The sequence below is a fragment of the Tinamus guttatus genome, unplaced genomic scaffold, assembly GCF_059628265.1.
Source record: "Tinamus guttatus ecotype Peru unplaced genomic scaffold, ASM5962826v1 Tinamus_guttatus_pri_ptg000451l, whole genome shotgun sequence".
Taxonomy (NCBI): domain Eukaryota; kingdom Metazoa; phylum Chordata; class Aves; order Tinamiformes; family Tinamidae; genus Tinamus; species Tinamus guttatus.
Window position 1 is genome coordinate 3,633,087 of NW_028288985.1, and position 26,049 is coordinate 3,659,135.

General features: G+C 38.8%; 1 pseudogene; it reads right to left on the reverse strand.

Moving 5' to 3' along the window:
* Positions 1–364: 364 nt before the first annotated feature.
* LOC104572738 (contactin-6-like) overlaps positions 365–26,049 on the reverse strand; it is a 73,044-nt pseudogene continuing 47,359 nt past the window's right edge.

Below are 26,049 nucleotides of genomic sequence, written 5' to 3' on the forward strand. Positions count from 1 at the left end.
GATTGGTTCATATGATTGCTTTTATTTATCTGCTTCTCTTTTCAGAAGAAAATAATATCCTACACTTAACACAAATAATTTCTGATAATACAAATAATGTACAAAAAAAGTAAATAATTTATTGATTTTTTATTTGCCAGTTACATTGAAGAACATGAAATAAGTAATAGCCACTTCACCAGTAACTGCATGTCCCTTATTGGCTCAGGTCTTTTACATTTGCCATACAACTACAATGAAGTAGGAATTTCTAGTTGTAAGATGTGAGACCAATCCTCTTATGAACTCACAGCTAGGTTTGACGTCACCCCATCTAACTAATGCATTTATACTTAACTTATTTCTTAAATGTAATACTGATAGTTACATTTTGTTAACACTCCATTTGTCTCCTTTCCCCTATCCCTACCATCTTTAACAGGAGTGGTGGATGTAATGAAGTATTATAATTTACAGATGGTTTACTTTCAGAGGTCCATGACTGAAGTTGTTTTAATCTTCAAGGAAAGGAACATGTGAGAAAAAACCTCAGGAGCAGAATTCCAGGTGTCAATATAAGCTTTAACCACTGGGAAGCCTTTATTCCTCCAGAGCTTAAACTCGTAAAAAATACAAACATAAAAAAAAAGTACAAATTACTCTTGTAGATGGTGTTTTATTTTTAAAATTAGAACAAAGATTTCTATTATAGTAAACTACACAGAAAAATGGTTTAGGAGGCAAGTTTACTTTTTGTTAGATTTAATTGTTACAGTATTTTGATGAAGTATGGACTTGGATGAGCTTAGCACAGTCCCTCCCCATGAATATTGCTTTTCAGGAACGTTTTAGTTAGTCAGTTCTGAAACGGTGCTCCATTTTACATGAAAAAAATGTATTTATGAGAGAGACTTGAACCTCAACACCCAATTGTTGGAATGGGGAACGCCATTCCAGCTGTGATGAAGTGATGAGGTTATAGAGTGTATATCCCTCCCATAAGAAGCACTTGACTCCAGAGCACCCAATGGCCCTTCTCTTTCAACATCATCAACTTGCAGTAATGTAACTAAAAGCCCCTGCCCATCTTTTTTTCAGGCCAGAGATCTGAATGTGTTTACTGTTCTTCACAAACAGCTCTTCATTGCTGGATATTTTCTCAGTTTTCACCAGAGATTATATCCTGAGTTTGCATGAGCTTTACAGAATCCAGTAAGTTGCTGCAAAGTGATCAGCAAAAGCAGAAAACCAAGTGATTTGGTGAAACATTTCAGCTAGTCCTAACTTCAGTGACAACCCCAAAAATATAATTTGGGGGAATTTAGAATGTCAGGGTCTTTTAAGTACAGACTAGAAATTAACTAAAGTATTAAAGACACCTAGCAAATTAAGATCTATATTACATGTTTGAGCTATAGTTTTACCTTTAGTAAGAAAGATTATTTCTCTGTCCTTGTTGAAGCTTACAGGCTAGGATATGGGGCAATGTTCACAAAAAATTAGGTCCTTTCTATAGTCTTTAAGAAAAATTTTCTCTGCTAAAGAATGTAAGAGTGTTAAATGTCAATCTACCAAATGCTATGAAGCAATAAGAGGTTACTTATGGCAATTTCTCAGAGAAACATGGATTTCTCTTTTATTAAACAGTATTATTTGAGAAAGAAAGCAAAAAAAAAATACTTGGTATTTTTGGAATTCTAATTTCCTTACTACTGCTGCCATCTCCTCTGTCACTGACTGTTCTTATTTCTATGAGATAATCCTCTTCAAATGGTACCATAAGTTAAGCTGAAGTGTTGTTTGTCTCCAGTACATGAGTTTTGCTTTGTCTGTTCTGTCTGTACAAAATCTAAACAAAAAGGATTTGGAAAATAAGAGTTACTGAGTTTCTGTGTGTGCGTGTGGCTTTGTACATTCTAATGGATTTTCTTTTGCAGAGTGTTTTAAATGATCTCCCAAACTTTTTGGAGCATTTTCAGCATCTACAGAGAATTAAACAGAAAAAGGGACTGAAATTCTATGGAATTCTGTAATGCAGACTACAATAAACATAACTCAATTATTTACCCTACCTATATTCCATGGGTGATCAATTACAGCCAACCTTGAAAATCAGATTATAAAATACTTATTCATTACATTTTTTCTGTAAATAACCTATACACTTTGAAAATACTTTATTATGCAGTATCTTCTGGTTATACCCTGAAATCTACTGAAAAATGTTTCTCCACTGCCATTTTTAAATTGGCCTATTTGTGACAATGCATAGTCAAACAAAAATAGTCACATTGCCTCCACTGTAAAATTGCCACCTGTTAAAGAAAACAGAATGCTTCATAGCAGTATGTTTTTAGCATTCAGGGACAAATCTGCATAGTGATGGCTGGGGTTCCTCTTAGTAAGCACATTTCAAGAACTAAACTTTATTGATTCAGCGTCTGTTTGTACTTAGGTTTTTCTGCTAATGAAATCACTGTGCAAATGTACAGGCCAGCTCCCCAGGTCCCTTGTGCATGAGTGCACCAGTAGGTCTAGATGGGGAGACTTCAATAAGCTGCTTTCCATCTAACAGGCTTTTCTTCCCTGCTAGCAATCACAGTGCTTGATTCCTCTCTCCTGACATTTTTTAGCATATTTATGCTAAAAAGAAAAACTGAAGAGCAAAGCAGAAGTAGTTAACAGAAATCATACAGTAAATATTGCAGTGAGTACTTAAAGCACCATTAAAAACATCAAAATGTAATAGCCAAGTAGAGCCTTAGAAACAAGTAGGTAGACAGAAAAGCTCAGTAGTCTAGTTCTAACATTACTCTTAGTGCTTGGACTTATTCAAAGACACATCAGTAGGGTATAAAAATAAAATCTGAAAGGGTTTTTTTGGCTTATTTCCCCTTGAGATATAAATAACTTCATACCTACTTAGGGAGACTAAATTTTTGATCAGTAAAATATTTAGATCCTGAGAACCTTTTTCAAGTACATGTTCTTCTCCTCTGCCATATATGTCTTGTGGCCAGAGTCATTGCAAACAAACTTTATACTTAATTTTACTTTTCTTAAGAGATGGATTTACAGAAGGGCTTTTTATTTCACTCACATTGAAAATACATACATTCACATATAGATCAAAGATAGGATTATGAATATTCATGGTGAAAGGACTTTCATGTTTTATGCTTGTCTGCATCAGACATAATGCTTAAGAGACTGTTTTTTTTTCTTCCAAATGTGTGTGGGGTAGATGGGAATGTAAGAACCTAATGAGTAAGCTTCCAGGGGAAACATGTCGAGAGAGATCCAGTGTTCAGGGCATAATATCTCCACCATGTTGGGATAATGAGATCCCAACAACAGTTACTCTTTCACACTCTTTGTATAAATGTCAGCCAACCCTTCCAGTAACTGAAGAAAAGTCACTATGCTGCAGGTAATGAAGTTTCAAGGAAAGCATTTCAACATTTTTATGCTTCTGTTATAAATTTAGTCATTTCTATGCTTCTGTTATAAAAAGAGTCTGATGGACAAAATGAATTACAGAAATTACTTTGTAGCCTAACACTTCTGATTCATTCTCCATTGTTTTTACATGTTCCCACTTCAAGTAGATTTTTGAATTTGTCAGTTTCCATGCAATGTTTGTTGGTGGTTGACTTGGTGCTTAAAAAAATAAATTTTTGATCAAGATACAACTAGATATTAATTAATTTGCATAGTGTAATTGAATGAGCTGCTGACATGGAAGTAACAAATGCATGAGTGATTAAAGTCCAAGAGTAAAAGTATTTTCCAGTCCATTGTTGCTCTCATATTAGAATAAAAGATTTATTCATAGCATGAAATCACTTACTGTGTGTTCATTTTGGAATTTAGGCAGAATCTGACAGGGTCTGGCAGTTCATTACATTTGATAATTTTAAAGTACTGTGTTGTTCCTACCTATATTTTAATACAGTGAGGCAGTTTTACTGTCTTCTCCTGTGTAGACAACAGATACAGGGCTCAGGGTCCCTTCTCTTTCGTTGTTGTAGGCACCCACTTTCACTTCGAAAGGACAGAGAGGTGTGATGCTTTCATTTCTATATTTGCTTACTTCTACTGATGCCACCGCTGCCTTGGTCCACGTTGCTGAGCCAAGAGGTCGAAACATGATTACATAGCCAAAACCTTCCCCGCTTTGAAGTTCTTCAGGAACTGGCTGTAGCTACAAGGGAATCGGTCAATAAGCATTTGCAACTATGCACTGTTTTAATTGAATCTTCATTCTCTAAGTATATTTTAGTAGTATTGATTTAGTTGGCTGTGCCTTAGAGAAGATAATAATGTTTGCTCCATCAATCAATGTAATATTGAAATAAAAATCAAAATAGTAAATCTATTGAAGCAATCAATTTGGAAACAAAAGATCAGAATAGCTCTGTTAAGACTACTCTCTTTCATCCATGAAGTTTTCAAAATTAAAAGCATTTCACTCAGCTTAGGTATTATCTGAATTTCTTTTTTTTCCCAAGGAGCAGAGAAATGCTAGTTTTGTATGATTTCGATACAGGAAAATAAAAGAGTTGATAGAGGAGCAAATACATACACAGAAGTGCATGTCAGCTATATAATTGCCTGCATATAAGTATAGTGCAATTTTAGTACAAGTGAAGTAATAATTTCTTGAAAATACTTTTCAGTTTGTTTAGAATAGAGATGTTACTCTTACAGTCAACATGGCAAAATTAATGTTTCTATTACTAAAATCTCCATCAAGGTATGTATTAATGACTCATACTGAATAGGCAATTTTATCAACACCGCATCCAGCATGAACTTTATTTTCTTGTGATAAAAATAATTTCTATGTTGACTTCTTAAAGCAAAAGAACATTTGTGAAACAAGAAGAGATCATAAAAAGGGAGAGGCACTCCTAAGCAAAGTGGTGTTTATTTAGGTGCTCGCAGCTAAGAAAACTGCACTGGAAAGCAGCCGTGCAAAACAGGAGCAATAAGAGAAACAGTGGGACAACTGCAGGCCTCTCAGTGATTCATAACTTTGAGTTCCAAGTTCCTCTTCATTAGAGAAACTGGGAAGGATATCTGGGAAGGATAATGGTGTGGTGGAAGTTATATGTGTTTTTGAGACTTCTGTGACCAGAGATTTAACCAAGGTCTTCAGCCAATTCATCACAGAAAGTTGAAGAGTTGTGTTCAGTGTTGTTGGCTTGGCATAATTAGTATTTTTTCTGCCTGTTTTTTAGGACACACTATGGAATCTAACAGGCGAATTCAGTTCAGTGAAAGTGAAATTTCACTCAATTTGGAGCATACAAAGAGAAAAAGGCTGGCAGTATTCTTTTTTTTTTTTTTTTTCTTTCAGTCTCGCTTTTTCTTCCTGTCACTTCCCTTCACCTCAAGAAATGTTGGTTAAATGGCGGTTTTCAGCATACAGCAAAAGATAGGTAAATTTCATTTGGTCGATGATTAACACTGATTTTATTCCTTTGATTTGCTTTAATCCGTATCTAAGGGTTAGGTTATTTCTATCTTTGGAAAAAGCATAGTCAAGGTTAAAGAGTGGTCTACTTGCTTTGTTTAACCTGAACTAACTGTGCTTTTGGAAGCCCAGACCTAAGTTGCAAGCTCAACAGAGATCATTTTGATCAGCCTCCTCCACGCATGCCTCCTGCCACAGGAACATACGGCAAGCTCCTGCTGTGCTGGGTTAGCTCCCCATCAAACAGATGCACTCAGTGCTAGGTGAGGTTGCCTGTCTACACAGTTCTCATCAGCTCCCTACATATGGATGGTATTTCTCACCTGTAATGAGGGATCCTGAGGGCAGGAGATATTTTGGTCAGTTTTTCCATAGAGAATGGAGCCCTGAGCAAGGGCCTGCCATTTCACCTGCATCTGTTTGTGAGGAAACTCCTTCCTGAGCGGCTCTTGGTGCATGCCAGGAGGCTGCCAGATGGCAGGAGAAGGAGAGCTACGTCTCACTGCGCTTACTTCCTGCACTCTGCAATGACCTGTGCTCGCACACTGCGGTACATAGCATGTATTTCAACCGTTTGGAAAATATATTCTTACTGGAGTGCTAGAGAATTAAAGGGCTCATCTCCTTTAACACATAATAGGATATGTCTTGTCAGCACAGTATTCCAGAATGAAAAACATGTAAACAATCTATGAAAAATGTTAATGCAGAAAATGGCCAAGCAGATTAGTGTATTAAGCACCTTCTGCACAATGGAGATAAGAGGGTTATAGGGACTTCTAAACATCTTTATAAAATGTCTCTTAAAACTGTTTAATAAACTGTTCACTGTGGCACAGAAAACTTGTTGTATAACTTAACAAATTATTTCCTCTCAAGATGCGAGATGAAATCCTGGCTCATAAAAAGCCAGTGACCAAACTCCTATGGATTTCAGTAGGGCCCTGATTCCACCCATACATTCTACCCTTTTCCTCATTAGAAAGCTTAAGTTATTTGATTTTACAATTACCTTGCATGTGATGACAAGCTTGGAATGACTTCCTCCACCTCCACTTATATTTATTGGTGCCACTTCAGGAACTGGAGAAAAAAGGGATTTTCGTGTTTGTAGTTACCCACTACAAGGAGTCCTGTCAACTGAAAGATGAGAGCTTTTCCTCTCAACTGGTCTTGTATGTGGCTATTCTGCCTTTCAACACGTAGAACAGGGACACTATATAACAACACATTTTAAATGAACTGAAATTAGGTTTACACATTTTCAAGTTTCTAAGGCTGAAGCCACAGATGTATTTGATACATGAGTACTCTGGTTCAAAAATAAATTAAAAAAGCTAGTAACATCAAGTATCAGATATTATTACACCTCATCAGCTAATTGGCAAAATGATGTTCCATTCAGACTGTTATGCAACACTACTGATTTTCTAATTGTGCATTTATTCAGTAAACATTTTGTTGGAGCAATATATTATTTTTTTTCAATTGGCTATATGCTTTTTCTTAGGGAATTCAAGACTTCTTTCTCACCTACAAGTGAGAAAGGCTACAATGGCCAATAGTGCATGTACTGGGGGTTCACGTACCCCGTGTTGGTTAAGGACCTCCGTAAGTCCATCCTGGAGACCAGGTAACACGCTGGTGTCCCCAGCTAAAGGGGCTTCTCATCACTCAAACATCCATCCAAAGAGGCAAGGAGAACACTGATACTCATCTGAGAGTACCTCCTCTAGGCTTACCCTTTGTCTCCTGTAATAGGTGTCTGAAACAGAGCAATGACACTTTGAAAGTGTCTCCAACTCTCCCCAACTTAAATAACTAAATTGCTTAGATTAAATAATTATTTTTTGGTAGTTTAAGATAGTTGAAGTGAATCTCATTCATAAATAAAGCAGGTGTGGGCCTTTTAAGTTCATGGTGATACATGTTGCTATTAAATATGTGAACACACTTTCACTACTAGATTCAAGTCCACATCTAAATCTCTCTCTCTAGTAATGTAGAAATTTGAAGCTTATTTTGTTCTGCAGTTTTAAAGTGACTGCAAGTACAAATGGACATTTGGCCATTTTGTCTCTTTTTGGAGAATTTACCATAGATACTTAATTTTGTAAGTGACAGTTAACTTTTTGTGCAAATCAGAGGTAAACAATTTAAGACTGAAAAGAACAACATTAAAGGAAAAAAACTAACAAGCAGGGCTTACTCAGTATTTCATTTCTTCTTGAACCAATGGATGCTCAGTGAGTGCATGTGTTAAATGTGTTCAGTACTCACTACATTTGCATGAGGAAAGATGTACACTGTTGCTCAGCACAGCCTCAACTTCGCCATAGTTGAAAAATAGTTGAAAATTTACAGTTGAGTGCATGGACAGAGGCTCAATTAATTCTCACGTCCATTTTATTGAAACAAACAGTGGCTCATCTGCATCCACAAATCTTCTAATGCTCAATCAGATTTTAGCTCATAAAATGGCTTTTACAAGAGGAAAATTAGAATTCACCCCTTCACTGCTAGTCTATTGCCTTCCACACTGTGATTCTGCTTTCATTTTCCTCTCCTGAGGAAGATAAGCTGTGCCTCGCCCATATGCACAGCACGGTACTGCGACAGGATCATCTACAGCAGTTTATGGGTTAAGTAACTAAATCCTGCAGCAAGTCTTTCCGCTCATTTTGTGGAGCTTCAGACTAGGCTACGCTGTAAGAAAACTATTTCTTATGCTATTGCCATGTTATATGATTTTTTTTTTCTTTCTAGACCTATCCATGTAAACGTAATAAAATTAAAGAAAGCGTTTACTGATTGAATAGGTGGTTTGGAATATCACACTCTGGAGCCCCCCAAGGTGGCAGCAAGAAGACAGACCCTCTCTATATTACCCTTGATCCCATGATCAATCAGGTAATGCAGAGCACACATTTGTGGCACTCCAATGGGGACTGGAAAACCTGGCTTCTTCCTGTCCGCCTGCAGCTTTTCTTTAATCTCCCCCATTGATGCAATGAAAACTTTGTGGTCCTCCAGCTGAAGAGCCGTGTACCATGTTGTGGCACAGATTTCCCCCCCAGCTACCTCAGCCCAGGCAGAGCTGCTGCCTGCATCAGTGCTGGAAGGTCTCAGCTCTTGCCCTTCATGGTGTGTGTGCAGCCCTTGTGTTCAGTTTCACTGCTGCACAGGTAAGGAGTTCTGGACTGCTAATATGTCTCATTTGATTCTTCTGCATCTGGCAATCTGAGAGTTTCTGCTATTTAAACTGTTGTTCTAATGATTGACTTTTTTTTTTCTGTTATTGATAAAATTAATACATTTTGAAGTACCTTTGGATCAAAATGGCCTCTTCCAAAAATATCTAGTAAATATTCTAAGGAGCAATTGGACGGCCTCTTTCTGAGCGTATGTGTATTTGCTACTATATAACCTACAATACTGTATTTTGAGTTCAGTCTTGAAAGGCAACTTGCCAAGCTTCAGATCAAAGCAAATTAGATAAGCATAAAACAGAGAACATATAAAACCTGCTTCCATTTCACTGCTTTCCTTCCTATAAATACTGATTTTCTACGTGGGAAAGTGTTGATAGGCACAAGACTGGGGGAAACATTAACAAACCAAAGGCTTGGGCTTCAAATAAATTGTACCTAACTGAGCAGGTCAGAGGACTGACAGTATCGGTCTGCCAAGAATGAATCTTCTTCCCATGAGGTTCCATGTCCCAGGAAGATAAATGTATAAAGGTTAGACAGACTGCTAGGAAGAATTCCACGTTGGAGTCATTGCAAGCTATTAGCTTCACCAGGCTTTGCACATTTTAACTTATTTGCTGTAGTTAAAGCAATAATATCCTGTCCTTGCTGATGCTCACATTATCAAAACGCCTCCGTAGCACAGGCACTACTTGTTTGTAGTAAGATACATCAGAGTGGGCATTACCCCTTTCCATTCAAGTAACAGAATAGGCTATAAACAAGTTATCCCTGAAGGGAACAAAATGGTGCTTCCAATTGCTTGAGTGAAAGCCTGCGTTCGGGATGGGTGTTCTGTCTGTTTTGGGAGATGTCAAAGGGAATACAACCAACGTACCAACCTGACATTCTAAAACAAGCTGGCAGAAGGCAGGAACTTACTTGCTGCTTTAGTTTTCAACAGTGCCGATGGTTTGCTTGGCTCCCCAATTCCAACACTATTGCTGGCCACCACATGGAATTCATATTCCACTCAAGGGCTTAAGTCAACCACTGTTGCCAAGTGAGTCCTATCATTAAGGACTTCAGGAACTAAAGACAAGATAGACATGTAAATGGAAATATTTTCTTTTTGCAGTGTATAATGGTATACAACAAAAATACAAAGGAGCTCTCAAATTGCTCACCTGTTGAAACTGCCTGCCATCCAACTGAGAAAGGAGTCCTTGTCTGAACACTGTAGATCTGGACTGGACTGTTATTATCTACCCCAGCTTTCCATGATAACAGAGCAGTAGAGCTAGAAATATGATCAACTTTAACATCTTCGGGTGGACCTGGGGGGCCTAACATGAATATATATTTTAAGATAAAAGTATTTAAAAGAGAAAATAAGTGCTTGACTAGATGGGCCACTCTTAAGGCACTGGAATTAGGAAGGTGAAGATTCATAACAGTGCAGTCTCTGAAATATATTTTAAATGTAAACCCAATGTAGAGTCTGCATTTCATTTTTTAAATTCATGAGAGATTTCTAGGAGTCAGGAAACTAAATATCTTTATGTTACTAATGAAAACCATAAATAGGGTTTTGAGTTTTGTCTGGCAAAGAAAATTACACACTTTTGTTATATCGTACAACATTTGCAGAATTTCTTCTGAATTTAATGAAAAATGAGCTTTAGAAAGAATGCAAAATTGCACACCATGCAGATTTCTAATTTCTGGTAAGGATAAAGTGGATGTACTTCCATCACAGCTTTCCTCTTGCTGCTGATAGGAAAGGGTTAGCTAAATCTTTAGTCTGGTCACTGAGGTGACCATAGAAAATCATCTTTCATGCAATCTGCAGATACTGGAGGAAGAAAGGTGTTTTGTTTTTGTGTCCCTTTGGCAAGCTGCTCAGTGCTGCAGCGATACGCAGAGAGGAGCAGGTGACACTTGTCTGTGCACTGCAAGAGAAATCTGCCTTCCCCAAAGGCCAGGACACAACCACGTGCATTTCCCTGCACTAGCAGCAGACCTGGAACAGCCTGGCCAGCAGCTCAATTGAAACCTAGACCCAAGAGTAGATGATAGATACCATTGTATTCGTGGTTTCACTAATACAGTGGTTAATGCTTATTAAATCAGCATTCTAGGACTTCTCAAACAGCAGACGATGTTGAGAATTTCTAATTCTTTCAGAAGACATGAAAGAGAAGACATGAGAGAGACATCTACTTTTAATGGACAGACCTCGTACCTCGTGCAGACATACTTCCCAGAATGATGCAGTTGGATATTTCCTATCATCAAATCCCCAACAGATTCCTGGAGATATAAAGAAAATAAACTTATTACTCACAACATGCTTTCCATCCTAGACATTTTTTTATAAATTGTTCAATATTAATAAAAACTTCATCTTTTAAATTAAAATATTCATAGCTATCATCATTTTTTTGCATGTGGACATTTTTATTATGGCTTCACAAATAACTCAAGCATCCTTATGAAATTTAAGGGAGAGAAATAAATGGCTTCAGTCCTTATAAAGCAACAGTTATTTGCCACGCATATCAATAATGATGAAAGAATTATGGTCAATGTTGATGTGGTCTAAAGATTGTGGCAAATAGCTTCGTTAAGTACTATGGAATTTAAGAAAACTTACTCCTCCAATTCTTTCAAAATGATGTATTCCTCTGTTAAAATCTGTTAAAATCAATTATATTGTCATTGAAGGACCAGGTGAACACCACATCAACAGAGGGCTCATGAGACACCTCGTAGGGAAGAACAATGCTTTCTCCAACTGTAACATCCATATTAGAAGGTGGAATAGTAATTACAGTCCTTTCTGTGGACACACACAAAAATCTCTTTTCTTAAAATCGTAGATCCCGAATGGGTTTTGTACCATTTGTGAAATGGTTTAAAATTGGCCAGAAAGTTACGTAAGAAAATTATCTGTAATATAGTGATGATTTCAGAACACTCTTACCTACACAGAGCCTCTTCTCCAGTATCAGTAGGAGTACACTGTGTGCCTCACACAGAGTTTGTGGATGTCAGAATACTAAATTAGCCCTACGTTACTTTGTAAAGCCTATAGCCAATAGACATGATCTCAGCTCAGAAAGTGCAGAATTCATCACTAAAAAAGTTAAAAATAAGCCTCAACTTTGAAACTCCTCTTGCAGCAAAAGCAAAATTGGTGTCTGCCTTCCCTTAATATACTGAAATTCTTCTGCTTTTTAATTTATATTAATGGTAGTGGTAGATTACTGCGTAGTGTTGCTTACATTACATCTCCAAGGGAGATCTCTCAAAAAATAGAATAACTATGTATTTTTTTTAACTCTTTACACCGAGAAACAAAGTTGCTCTTAATAGGAGAAGTAGGCGTTTGTTGAAGGGAAAAGAAATGGGGTTACATGGCCTCACTTTTGTTGGCATGACTGGCAGATAGATTAAAGATAACAACCACTTTCTTGTAAGCAGTTCTCTTGAATAAAAGCTTTTGTGTTTGAAAGTGTTACAAAACGGTGAGAATTCAGAAGCACATGAATAAAATGGGAGGAGAATCTACTCAATAATATTAATATGTTCTGAAAATAATGTTAGATGAGGAGAAGAAAATTTGCAGAAGTGGTATTAGTTCAACATTCATTTTGGCTTAACCCCATGTGTTATAAATGTATTTTAAAATTTCAGGATTTGTTTTTACCGAGGTCTTTGTTCCAAAGGATTGACACAAGATATGACATCACCTTCAAACACATTTTCATTCAGACTCCCAGAGACTTTGCAGAAAGTGATTAATAATTTAGCAGAACTGGGCAAAATGGCTTCTTCACAGAGCTACTGTTGGCGACTGTTAAAACAGTGGTCAGATAGCAGTGAGGTGGAATACTGATTTTTTGCTAGTCTTTTGAAATAGAACTTGGACCTCACTAGTTGCAGTGCTACCTACCTGATGTAGGTAGCAAATTATATTTTCCAAGGAACACAAAAAGCCTATTTTGCATTGCTCTAAACAAACTAGGGGATTTTTCTTTCTGGTATCATTAAGAAGCTCACAGTCTAGAGCAGGTATTCCCATAAGGTCTTAAGAGCTGGAACACACTTTCTCAGATTTTTTTGCATACTCTGATTGCTCTTCTTAGCTATTTAAAACTATCACTTTCACCAGTTTGTTTGGTGTCAAAAACTGCAGAAGTGTGAAGGCCTCGGATGACAGTCTTGAAGATTCTTGATCATTATTTAGAGAAATTTCCTCCTTTCCCTGAAAGCAAAGTGTAAGACGCAATAAAATCCAGACGACTCAAGGGCCATATTCTTTGTTGGCACAACTCCACTGACTTCAGCCTACACTGGCAAAGAATCTGGCTCCATAAACCTCAATTGAATCTATTTGACACACAGGCAACAGCCCAGGTAACGTTACAGAGTAATGTTGAAAAGCATCTGAGAACTACAGAGAACTTCCACAAGATTTTCTCGCTCTTTTACTCCTGTACTTTATATTTCTCAAAGTGGAAGAAAAAGAACTTTGTGAAGTATTCTGCTGTTACTTGTAATAATGCTGGATATGTTAAAAGAAGAAGAAAGAAGCAATATGCAAGTGTATGTCAAAGATCTGAAGTCTTGTGATACCTGGAACTTCTTTTTGCCGCTAGCTAGTCAAGAAGCACTAGGTACTAGCCCGGTATGGTTCTCCATACCCCCTGCACTCTTCCTTCAAGGCCGTCCCATAGGACTATCTCCCTGCTTAGGTCTACTACTGTGTGCAGCTCTATAATAAACTACAAAGGCCAATTAAGTTGGCCAGCAAAGAAACAAAATCCTTCCTCGGCACACTAAGACCGGGTGCAAACTCTCTGCTGCTCTCACTGACTGTGACAGTCTCCTCCCAAACTCTGCCTGCCTTTTGTCTGTTCTGTCTTTACCTGTGCAGGAAAGACCTCATGCTTGTCAGCTCAAAGCTGACAGATTATGTTTGATTTAGTGGAGGCTGCACACAGCCTGTTCTGCCTCCCAGCCTTGGTGGCCACTGGATACGTTCTGAGCACCAGCGCTGGGAAGACGGACACAGCGGAGCGGCTTTTCCGAACCCCTGCCCAGCGCCTTGCCTGCAGGGCTGGGAATGGCCGGGGCTGCCTCTGCTGAGGCTCCTCCACAAGGCCAGGGGATGGGACTGCCAGCAGCACATTTGCTGAGCGCTACCTTGGAGCGTAGCCTTGCTCCCTACCTGGATAGGACTAAATGGTGGTAAAGTGGTTCAACTTCCCAGGTCTCTCAGACAGACTCTAAAGCCCAAGATGCGCAAAATTTGTAATCAGGTTCAATGGCTACATTCCCAAAGCTGTTGCATACAAATAGAAAATGATGTGCAAACAGACGTCCAAACAGATCACAAATAAGACAACTGCAAGCCCTCTTACAGAATATATTAGTTGGATTAGAAATTCTAGGCACCATTTATCACTGTTAAAACCTGCAGGATGCCACTTTAAGGGACAGATAAATGAAGTGAAAAAAACCTGTGTGATGGAATCCATTACTGAAATTATATTTTTGGAATATGAGAGCATAAAGGTTTCTTTATAAAATATGACAAATCTCAATAATTACATGCCGTTTTATAAGAACTCTTATTGGGAGGAAGTTACTCGCCTCTGCCAAGTGAATGTTCAAAACTGTCCAATAATGAATTACACTGGCTTTTTGTGGTGTATGTTTTTAGCAGTGTTTGCAAAAACTCCATCTCAGGAGACCATCATCCTCTTGTATCTTCCTTCTACTGTAGCCTGCTTATATCAGTGACAGCACTGATGCATTTGTTCATGCATGCCATATTTTCTGTTTCTTTTATGGAGCATGTTTTTGACTCTCAGCTCAAATACTTTTAAAAGCTTCTTAAAAGCTCTTGGTTGTACATTATCTATCTATCTTGCTTAGCAACTGCAGATACATATTATACAGCAAATCCCATTCCAGAGGAGAAAAGAGATAAGATGTTGTGAGTGCTTGAGGTATAATAAAGACTTCTCACACAACGAATAAACAACTCAATGAGCAGCAATAAACTTAATTTGCACATTAGATATGCTTTTCCAAGTTCTGACATTTCAGTTGAAAATAATGCTGAGGCAATGAGGCCTATAATTGAACAGCCAAAACTTCTCCAGAGGGGAAACAAAAACAAATGTTCCCTGCAAACAAGATCATTTTTATACCATGTCGTTACTCGGGGTTTTAATAAACTTTGTAAATGCCAAACTTCTTCTTATTTTTTTCATTTTTTTAATGTGATTTTCTCATGCTGCTCCATTATGTATACATAGGATATGTGAAATGGTATATAACCCTCATGAAGTCAGAGCTGCCTAAACTCTACACTCCTGGTTTTATTCAGTGCTCGCCGTGCTGGAACATTGTCTCTGAGTACACGGTGCCTTGCACGGTGATAACTGCGCTTTGATCATACAAACACAAAAAATATTTTAGCCACCTGCAATAGGTTAAGGAAGAAGTTGCCCCTGCAGGTTAGAGTACTGATTCTGAAATCACTAAAAATAAGTTTATTAAGAAAAAATCCTACAAATTATGTTTAATAATGTGCTCTTGCAACTGCAATTATTTATGTTATGTTATGCATACCTGATAAGTGTTTTCTGTTATTTGACAAGTTAAATGTTTTAACTTGTTCTCCTCATTTCCGATCAGCAAATATGAATATTTGTATAAGAAAATACCTCTATTGAAAAGATCGTGCAGGAGATATAGAAAAAAAACAAACTAGGTTTGCCCAGTTTTTCTTTTTTTTCTCTAAGTTCTCAAAGATCAGCGGATATGGAACATGGCCATTTCACCTGGTGTTCACAAGAATATCTGTGCCAACAATAACTCTTTATGTTCTTTAGCTCCTGACCAAGCCACCTAAAGGATAGGTGGACTGTGCTAATGCTGCTTCCTGGCGGAGCTAGAATATAGCAAAAGCTTGAAGCGAAGATCTATTTTGGATGAAATATACTTTAAATATATTTTAAAATATAGCTGGAGTGCCACCATTGCAACATTCATCTAGCGAGGGGTCAAATTCTTCCCAGTACAGGGAGCTGATGTCTGCACCTCCCACTGCCCACAGCGCTGCACTGTAGCCGTCTGCTCCGCCTGGAGGGCAGGGGCAAAGCAAGGGGCCGTCCGAGGGGCCCGCGGCCTGTCCCCTGAGATAGGGCACGCGGCGAGGACACGGGCAATAACAGCAAAGGAAGAAACCTCGCCGTCCGACCTAACAGGATATTCCTGCTTCATATCCAGCTACTGTAGAACGGGACAGGTGACATCTGCATTTAGGGACACAAAAAAAGCCCCCCAAAAATGCAGGAGGAACCAGTGACAGAGCAATTTTCACATGACATCCATGTAAAGTTTGGGAAACATCATGTACTAATTTGGTCATTGCACTTTGACACATCTCAGTCACTTGGTCTTAGGATTTGACTTATTATAATGAAAGTTGACTTGTACCAGTTCATAGTGATGACTCCAAAGAGACAGGTTGCTTTCTCTTTAAAGAGGAGAATTAAAATTTTAGTTCATATACACCATGGAGAAGAAAATAATAGTAATGTGAGAGGATGATGTTCCTCACTCTCCCTTCAAAAAAAAAAGAATCTGCTTAGTTACATGAACGTTTGTACTTAATTATCAAATTGGCTTAGCTCAAACAAAAAATCATATTTAAGGAAATACAAGCAAGAAAAAATCCCATGATTGTTTTCAAATAATGGTCTGCAATTTGAAATGAGACATCTTAAGGTATTAATATCCAGGAAAAGAAAATAGTCTCAAAGTATAGGAGATCCCTAACTGCTCCTTGATTTATTAGTAATGGAATTGTTACACTGGGGAGAGCTTTACTAAGGAAGGCCATTTTAATATTCAAAATTTAAAAAGTCATGTGAAGGACTAAAGAATCCTTTTTGCTTGTCTCTGCATTGTTTTGGAGTTATTTACCAAAGTAGCATGCAGCAACTGGGACACAGATCAGAAGTATGTGGCTTTGTGATTAGGAATACAGCATATGCAACATATATGCACCATGCTGAGGAAAATTAAACCACCTGAACTTCAGAACATCTTATTTCTTTTTGTCAGCACAGCTTTGAAGACTCTTCTGTAGTCTGAGATGTGATATAAATTATAAATGAGCTGAATAAACTTATCCAAGCACACTGCAAAAAGTCCACTGAATTTCCAAATTGCATCTTGTGAAACTGTTTGCCCAATGGTTGCAATATTGCAGTCCATGTCTGCAACTTCTAAAGGTGTACTGGAGTGCAAATATTCTCATAAAGTTACCACACTTGTCCGTTGGTATCTTAGGAGGCTGGAGTGATAAATACATGGATCATCGGAGTGATGCGATCACGAGATTGTCTTTGCTGCAAGAAAAGCTTCAAATCGCAAGTGAAAATTTGTCAATACTGACTGGCAGAGTCTTGGACATCCCAGTGTGTTTCAGCAAAAAGCACATACATTCCAGCATTCATGAAGAACAAATGAAGACACTAAAATACCTTTCACAACCAGGTTTCCTGAGTTTCTGGCCACTCCAAATTGATTTGTTGCTATACAAGTGTACACTCCCACATCTGATTTGGTAATGTTGTAGAGCTTAAGACTGCCATCCTCTGGTAAGGAGACCCTGGGGGGAATAGGGGAAGAAAAAAAGAAAAAAAAAAACTTCTATCACAGAAACTGTAGTAAAAATGCAGTGCTACTTTTAGTATTTAAATGCTTTCATCATCTTTTTTCTTGGACACAGCAAGCTGAATATATATCAGCTTTTTTCACCTCTATGCTTATTACTGATTTTTATATTGGAAATATCGTATTGCCATATTGCAGCTGACCAGTAAATGATGGAACTCGCTTTCCTGCAGCACGTTTGGAGTCCTGTGAGAAAGAATTAAGACCCAATGTGTTATCTGATTGTGCTCGTTTTACCATGGGATGCATTTTTCTTTCCAGATCCCAACGTTCCTGTGCAATCCTAATGTTATGTCTGAGGGCCAACTGCCTGTGCAATTTTGCCAGGATTATTAAAAGATATTAGCAGATTAGCTGAAATGCCATCTCACAAAGCAAGGAACCAAATCAAATATACCCCTGTCTCCCAGGGCCCCCAAACCACCTTGTTAGTGACTGTGTTTACATCAGTTTGCAGGGGATTGGCTAGATGGCAGTTAGCAGTAACTTCAGAATCACTTCTGGGTTTTATGGATGAAATTAATTTCTGAGTTTATTGATATAGCTCTTCACGTGAATGACATGCTTTAAGATGTAAGAGTTTAGACTAGTTTGTCTTTGGTAAGCTTTCACTGTACAAAGCACCTTATACGTACAAGGGCAGCACTTCAAGGTTTGGGGATTTTCTTCACAAATATATAGAACACTTAGCTATTCAAAGATAGAGAAATTAGATTGAAAACTGAATTAGAATGAACCTTAGCAGAGAAAACAATATTATCCTGTTGTGCTGTGCTCATTTTGTGTCAATTCTTTTGTCTACTCATTCCAGCTAACAGATGTTGATGTTCTTGGCCAATTTTTTTCTGAGTTTAGAAGAAGGATAATGAGCTCAAAGATATTAAATTCCTAGAAGCTTCATGAAAATGGGGTCAGAGTTTCTATTTATAGTCACCACAGCCATGAATGTTACGTTACTGTATGAGCACAGTCCTTAGTAGGCATCAGAGAATCTGCACAGGACTGCAAATCACCTCACTTTGGAAAAGCTGCACTCAATTGAGACACCTACCTAGATCTGACAAAACTCAACTTTAAGTCATGTATCTACAGAAAACCAGGCTTCGTTCCCTCCAGTGCTAGCAGAATCACTGCATTTTTTATATTCATCTTTTAATTGACATTTAAATCAAATACAGGAATCCTCTCATATAAAGAAGATACCTAATTCATGTTTCACAGCTTGGGTATTTAATATTTATTACTAACAACATAAGATTGGATGATGTAATGAATTATTAAAGGAAATGAACAATAACAAGAGCCGAAGTTGAAGCTGACAGTAATATCATAGCCATTAACACACACAAAAAAAATCACAGCGCCTTGCTGTATTCCACTTCTGTATTTATATGCTTGTAGTTGTACGCAGAACACACATTAGGCCTTGTTCTGCTTCCAGTTTCATGTTCCCAGCTTCTCAAACGCCATGCGCAGAGCTACACTGATTTCTGGCCCCTGTCTGAAGCACAAACACCAGCGCGTCCTGAGGCCCTGCCACGAGGCTGCACAGAGCACGAACCAGCTCTGGCCCCAGTGGAGGCAGACGCATGACGGGGAGTTAATTGTCACAGGCCGTGTCCAGCCACCTGTCAAATGCAGAGGAGAGCTCAGCCCTGTGCTCAGTGCACCAGGTGATCAGATGCTGGAGAGGAGCTAGAATGGGGCTTGTTTTTTAAGCTTTTTTTTTCCCCTGTTTGCTCCCACTGCTGAATCAGCAGGATGCTCTAATGTGCCTCAGAGCTGATTAAATTCACCTTCAAATCTACATTTTTCACCAGCTGTGATTCATGCTGCTTCTTCCCTTCATTTCTCTCCTTAAAAGATATCAGGTTTGGAAGGAGAGGCCCAATCCTTTCACAGTGTAAATTAGCGCTGCTTCAGGGAAGGCAAAAGAAATTGGGTTTTAAAAATAGGAGTCCTGCTGCTATGTCACAAAGATGTTTAAAAGGACATATCAATAAGTGATTCGCTGTGGAGCAACTTCAGGCAGCTGAGGCTCCACAGTCTGAGCTGAACAACTTAAACCCAAAGTAAGCGATGTGTATGTGGCTACCTCATACACGACACCTACAGAGGTAACTGGCCTGTGCGTGGTCACCGGTTCTCCTCTGAATTGCCAGGTGGCTTCAGGGAAAGGTCTTCCCAGCATTTGGCTCCTGCCCATGAGATTGGTCTTCCAGGGCTGTCTGTTATTTCTGTCTCCTTCTCTGGAGATCTTCAAAACCCGCTTGGACGCAGTCCTGTGCCACGTGCTCTAGGTGACCCTGCGTGTGCAGGGGGGTTGGACTGGGTGACCTCTAGAGGTCCCTTCCAACCTTAAGGATTCTGTGATTCTAGGATTCTGTGTGCAGCCCAAAAAGGACACACACCAGCTGTGTCCTCTCGCCTCATCCTGCGCCTTGCCCCTCGCACGAGGACTGCACTTAAGCCATGGGAATCATCCTGCAACAGCTGAAATAGAAGGGAAACCTCCACACAACCAGTGCTGCTGACTGTGAATAAATGCTTGGCCTCTGTTACCTGAGATACACTTTCCATCCTATATTTTCTATGCAAATCTATTCAGTGTGTTCTCCGAAGCTGAATTTCATTCCGTGTTCATTAGGGTGCTTTCCACAGTTTGTGTGTTCGATTGTCTCAGCTCAGTCTTTTCACTTGCACCTCTCCAACTTCTCATCTCACACTGTCATCAAATTTTACCCAGTTGAAAGACCTGGTCCTGCTTAGGGGTGGATTTAGGAACGAGGAACATGTGAGTTGCAGATCTTCCCACCATGCTGCGCTGTGCAAAGGCAAAGGCTGCAGAGGCTGCTGCTTGCAGTGTAACACGGGGCTGGCGCTTCACCCTGGCGGGAGAGCGGCCCAAGTGGCAGCCACGACATGGTGGTGCGAGACCCAGTCCTTGGCTGACAGCAACATTGTCACCTGAGTGACTGTATCTATCTGACCTGTACCAAAAAATAGCCACGTGTCCTATGTTCGTAAGTGGGGCTCCCGAGCTTTAAGGAGCCAACTTAGCGAGTTTCTCACCACCAAATATTACGGCCCTGTTATTTTTATTGCAGTTGCATCTGAAAGTTCTAACAAGAAAGTGGAATATTGAAATGGGACAAAGCAAAGAGACAATCCCGGTCCCCTAAAACATCCAATCTAGGTAAATATATAGGAAAAAACAGTCTGTAAACAGACAGTAATATAGAGAAATATCTTTGAATGTCCAGACCCTCTAAATACATCAGTGACTGAACACCACCGGGTCTTTTCCTCTCCATGAATCACAGATCAGCTTGGGAAGAGCACCATTCCCAGTCTTCCTAGTTTTCACTGGTTTTGCAGGACCAGTTTACGGCATTAGAGGAAGTAGCACTGAAGAAGTGAAATGCCATGAGAATGCCTGCAATGCTGGGCAGTGAACACGAGTGCATGAGATCCAGCCATGCCGTCTTCAGCCATGTCCTGCGCCAAGCTTTCGCCTGGGACACGCTGCCCTGAAGGCTGGGGGAAACGGATGTTTGAGGGCACCGTGAAACTTGCTGAGGGCCTTGCCCAATGCAGGAACAGCAAAGGCCGTTTCACACTCAAAAGCTGCAGTGTGGCTCGCTCTATTCTTACCCCAGCTTATTTCAATTAAGAAATGCTTCAGTCAATTAAATGTAAACTTTCCCGCTGAGGTATGAAGGAAAATTATATTACCAAAATGTTTAGTGTTCTATTTTGTCAAATAAGTCTGAAATTCACCCCAATGAAAAAAAAAAAAAGCCTTCTAGTATGAAGTTAAGTCAGCTCACAGATGAGTTACTGGTTATGGCTCTTTTGCTGAAGTTTTGTGATGCCTAGCTGAGATCTTTTTTCTATATTCTTTCCTGGGAATTGAGACTTGAATGATTCATGGCATCCTGATTTATCCTCTAAGAGGGCTTTGTAGCCACATGTGCTGACCAGGTAATCTGTGACCTGAAGAAAAGTTTTTACATTTCAATGTTTAGGCAAGCTAAGAATGCCATGGCTCTCCCAAGAGATCAAACAGGGCTTAATAGAGAGAAACTATCATGTGAGCTAATGAAGTTTCAGAGCTGATCGAAACAGAGATTGTTACCTAAAGAATACTCCGAAGCTACCAGTAAATATTTTCAAATATTCAAAATTTCAAATTCTGACAGAACTTATGTAAAAATGCCATGTAAAAATGCCATGGACTCTTGAGTAATTAGTTACCAGGAAAGTGAATTAAAGCAAAGAATGTGAGCAATGTCAGATGTACTGAGATCTACTTCAGGAAAGGGATAAGAATACAGAGCACAGCAGAGAATCCAGACGGTGCATTTCAAATGCAAGAAGAAAGAGACGTGAAATACCAATCCAGCTGGAATGGACAGCAAATTTCATGTCATCTTCAGTGGTGCCATGATTTTATGCCACGGGTAGGTTCAAAGTGACTGCACTTTATACTCTTCCACTTGTCTTTCAAATGAGAGCAGGCAATGGGAGTATTTTCCTTAATGGACTTTAGATCAAGTTCTTTAGAAAATGATTAAGAAGAAGCTGTGAAACACATCTCTCTTGCTCAAAGCCTCGTTGAAAACTGTTACTTTTCACAACATTTTAGACTGTGTGAAGGCTATAGATAATAATTCTTAGCATTAGCATCAAAAGGCAAAGTAATTCCAGGCACAACAACAATAAAAGTATAATGAAAGTATAACATTTCCAGGATAATAGGAGTAATTCCTCTGCCAGGAAAACTGGACTTTTGTCAATAAACCAGCATTTGACAAAGTGCGGAAGGCAAAAGATTTCATTAAAGCCCTGTTCCAGCAAGAGACTATTTAAGCATAAGCCTCACTCTTACTTAAATAATGCTTTAATACTTACCAGACTCATGCCTGCTGCCGGTGCTGCTGCCTGGGTTGTACTGGGTGCTACCTCTGGGTGAACAGCTCATTTAAGCAAAGATGCTCTAAGCAAAAGGAGAGATGATGATCCAGTTATATAAAACTGTAAGAAGTTCCTCCACACAAGGACTGATAGGAAATGCCTGGAAACATCATCCCATGTGTAAGAAGCATGGGAACTCGGTAAACATTTTGTTCAGCAACAGTTGGAGAGAAGTCTTTCCCCAGTTTATTTAAGCATACTGCATCTTTTGTTTTTAACCTACTAGCTTCACTTGATTGATCTACATCCTTGTATCGCACAGGGCAGCAAACAGTGGTTCCCTCCTCAACTCTGAGCTTCTTGCCATTAACCAGTGTTACCATATCCACCACAGTCTCTCAGCTTGTGATTTGTACTTTACTTTCCAGGTGAGGTAACACAGACGTGCACGTTAACACATGCATGGGGCCATGTGCTTGGATGACCCAGCTGAGAAATCGTTCCCTTTCTGAGTGACTCCGTTACTACACAAGACAAGCTTTATATGAGGAAAGGCAAAGCAAACAACCTGCCCAAGATCTCCTTGAGCCAAACTCCACAGAGTGCTCTAAAAGAATAGTTTGCAATGTTTGAGCAGGAGACTGGGAAGAAGTGAGAGCTAATTAAAATTGTCACACACAGTTTTTAAGTAAAGAACTTGAGAAATCAAGCAGGGATGATAGGTAGAGCTTTTAATTAACCAGGCCAAACAAATAATCTCTGAAAGTGTTGTCTCATGTGAACAAAAGATTGTTGATGGCTATTTGCTTTGATCTTAAGAGCATGAAAGAATAATATGTATTTAACAAGGATGACAGAAAAATAAAATCTGAGAAAAGAAGGAGGTGTCAACTCATTAGCTTTCCAAGTGCAGCCAAGGTAATTTTGTGCACTGCGGTATTGTGCAGCCAGTCTGTTTTAGAGGGAGAACAATTTTAATTCATGTATACGAACTGCATTAATCCCATACAGCAAATATCTCTGAAATCTACATCAAAATCAATTGGTTGGTATAAACTGGAGGTGATTCAAACCTATTTTGCAGGTTTCATCACTGCCAATAGAATAGCTCTGTCTTAAGTGCTTAAGATAATGCCTTTCAAATAAAGTAATCCCAGTATTTAATTTAAAGATTCACTCTTCTCCTGTATGCCTCTAAAATCAAGTGCTTGACACCTCATAACGTTACTGAAGCCATCATCACAGTACTGCACAGTTAAAAAGGGAGAATTCTGGATCTAATGAAATCAGAGGCAAAGGAATTCTTTTTTTCCTGAGCTCAGATAAGATTTCCTCTTCAAAACCATGTCTTCTCAGTCTGTTTACTGCTCAAGAATAAAAACACTCTCGCTTTCATAGGCTGAGAAAAGATGTATTGTTTATACATTTCTTAAGGTATGTTAGCAGACACTGAGACACTAAATCAACTTTGCTAATTTTACTGAGATTGGCAAGCATGAGAGAAGTTAAATTTAAAAGCACAAGAGGAAGTAAACAAGGGGCAGAAAAATGAGCACAATTCTCAAGTGTCTCAGAATTAGCAGTGATTTATGCAGATGGAAATGTAAGTAAGGTTTGACTATGTGAATGAATTCCACTTGATGATGACAGCTCTGGTATTTTTGAAAAGGTCCCACTAAGTCCCACCTGAGATCCAACTGTCTATATTACATGTTAATGATCTTTGTATCGTTTATCCTATTCTGAGTGTAATTTGTATGCTAATAGTATTGCTATTTAATAAACTATGTTTAACAGAAGATCTTGTGTATCTGCATGGTGGTATAAATGAGCTTCAAAAATGATTGATAACTAATTCGAGATAAAATAAATACTACTATATGCTATGTTAACTATCTGGATAAAACAAAGTTACAGTATCTAGCTAGCGTTTTTAAAATATTTTAGAAAAGAATAGCATGAGCTGTAGTAGAAAGTGACAATAAAATGCTGTTCCTCACTAGTTGAAAAGGAACGCTCTTTATTGCTGCTTAGACAACTTGGTGAGCAGAATCTCCACACAATTTGTGCAGTAGAGGCATACAGGTGTTTGTTTAATGCAGTTACAGACATCTGCACTGCTTTAGTGCACTGCAAAGCTTCCAGTGTGCTGAGGAGGCAGGAGTCCCATAACATAAAATGGGGATGTTTGCAAATCCCCTTCTTTCACATACTTAAGTATTAAACATAAGGCAGAGGTCATATGCAATGACAAAGAAATTGATAAAATCACCAAGTCTGTGGACATATGTCTACACCCACTGTTGCAACAGATCTCAAATCTTATGGCTGGGGAATACTGAGCAACTGCACCTCTATGTGTACAGGAAGGAAAGAACTGTCAGATCACTAAAAAGTTTAGTAATGAAACAAAACAAATACACACTACCACACACCCCAAAAATTCTGCTCATCATATTTAAATCCTTTCACTTTCCTAAATCTCTGCGATAATTTCAAGATGCTCAGGGGCCTAACTCACCCGTAGTCTCTGCTAGCAGCTCCAAATGCATGCCCACAGTTCTGACCTTTTTCCATGTAGATAACTTGGTCTTATGCTGCATTTAAAGATACATCCCATTTATGGCTTTTCCCTGTGTCTTTCCTTGTCCTATCTTTAAGATAGGCATCTGCAACTAAACAGCAGATGTCATGACATGAGTACATGTAATATGTAATGACATGTAACAGTTCCTGACTGAGACACCAGCCACACACTAAGTCTGTAGCATATCCAGCCAGAAAGATAGATTTCTTTGTTTACAGGTCAACCCTGTAGACAGGACACAATGAAACATGGAATTTCTTTAGCATTAGTGTGAGGAGTCTGAATATCCATAGGAGAAAAATTTATGATATGGTAGTATACTTAGAAGGAAGGAATCAGAATTTGCAAAAACCTATGGTGAGAATCCATGTGGAAAATAAACATAACTGCCAGACAGAAAGGTTGCCTTTTTTTCTATTTACCAAGAAGTGCTGTTGTTACACAATCTTAAGAACCATGGCACCTGGGAGAGAAGTTCTTCCAGTGAAGGATGCTATGTCCACACTACCATTATTCAATATAATTGTATCAGTGATTTTTATTTTTTATGATGACATTGACAGGAGTTGAGATGTAGCCATTCATACAACCATGCACATCCTAGATGTAAAACTAAACCCTTAATATGGGACAGTAGTAGAACTTAAACAGTATATAAGGCCCTGAATGTGAAAGGTCCTGGACTCCTAAACTCTATGTGAGAGTTTAATTCACATTCAGGAATATTCTTCCCTATCTGCTTGGTGTGAAAGCTTTTTGGATCAGAAACTTTTATGTGAATCTTTTATTTGGTGCTTGTACAGCATAGCACAGTATACTTTCCATCCATTACTAGTATTCCTGCATATATGGCAATACACATAATAATACAATGACAAGGATGTACATGACAGTACAACTTGGACTGAAAGAGAAGCACAGAAGGGTGCATCTTATCATTATTCTTTTTGCATATTCCTAATTAGGAACCCAGATTCAAAGCCTGGTGAAGTCAAGGTAGAAGCTCCAGTGAGAGTAGCTGGTTTTGGATCAAATCCTAAACATCAATCAGATCATAGGCAGGAAGCAGGAATAGCACATGAACCTAAAAGAGAGACAGGGCACAACACTGGCACTGACAGGGCTTCAGTTTA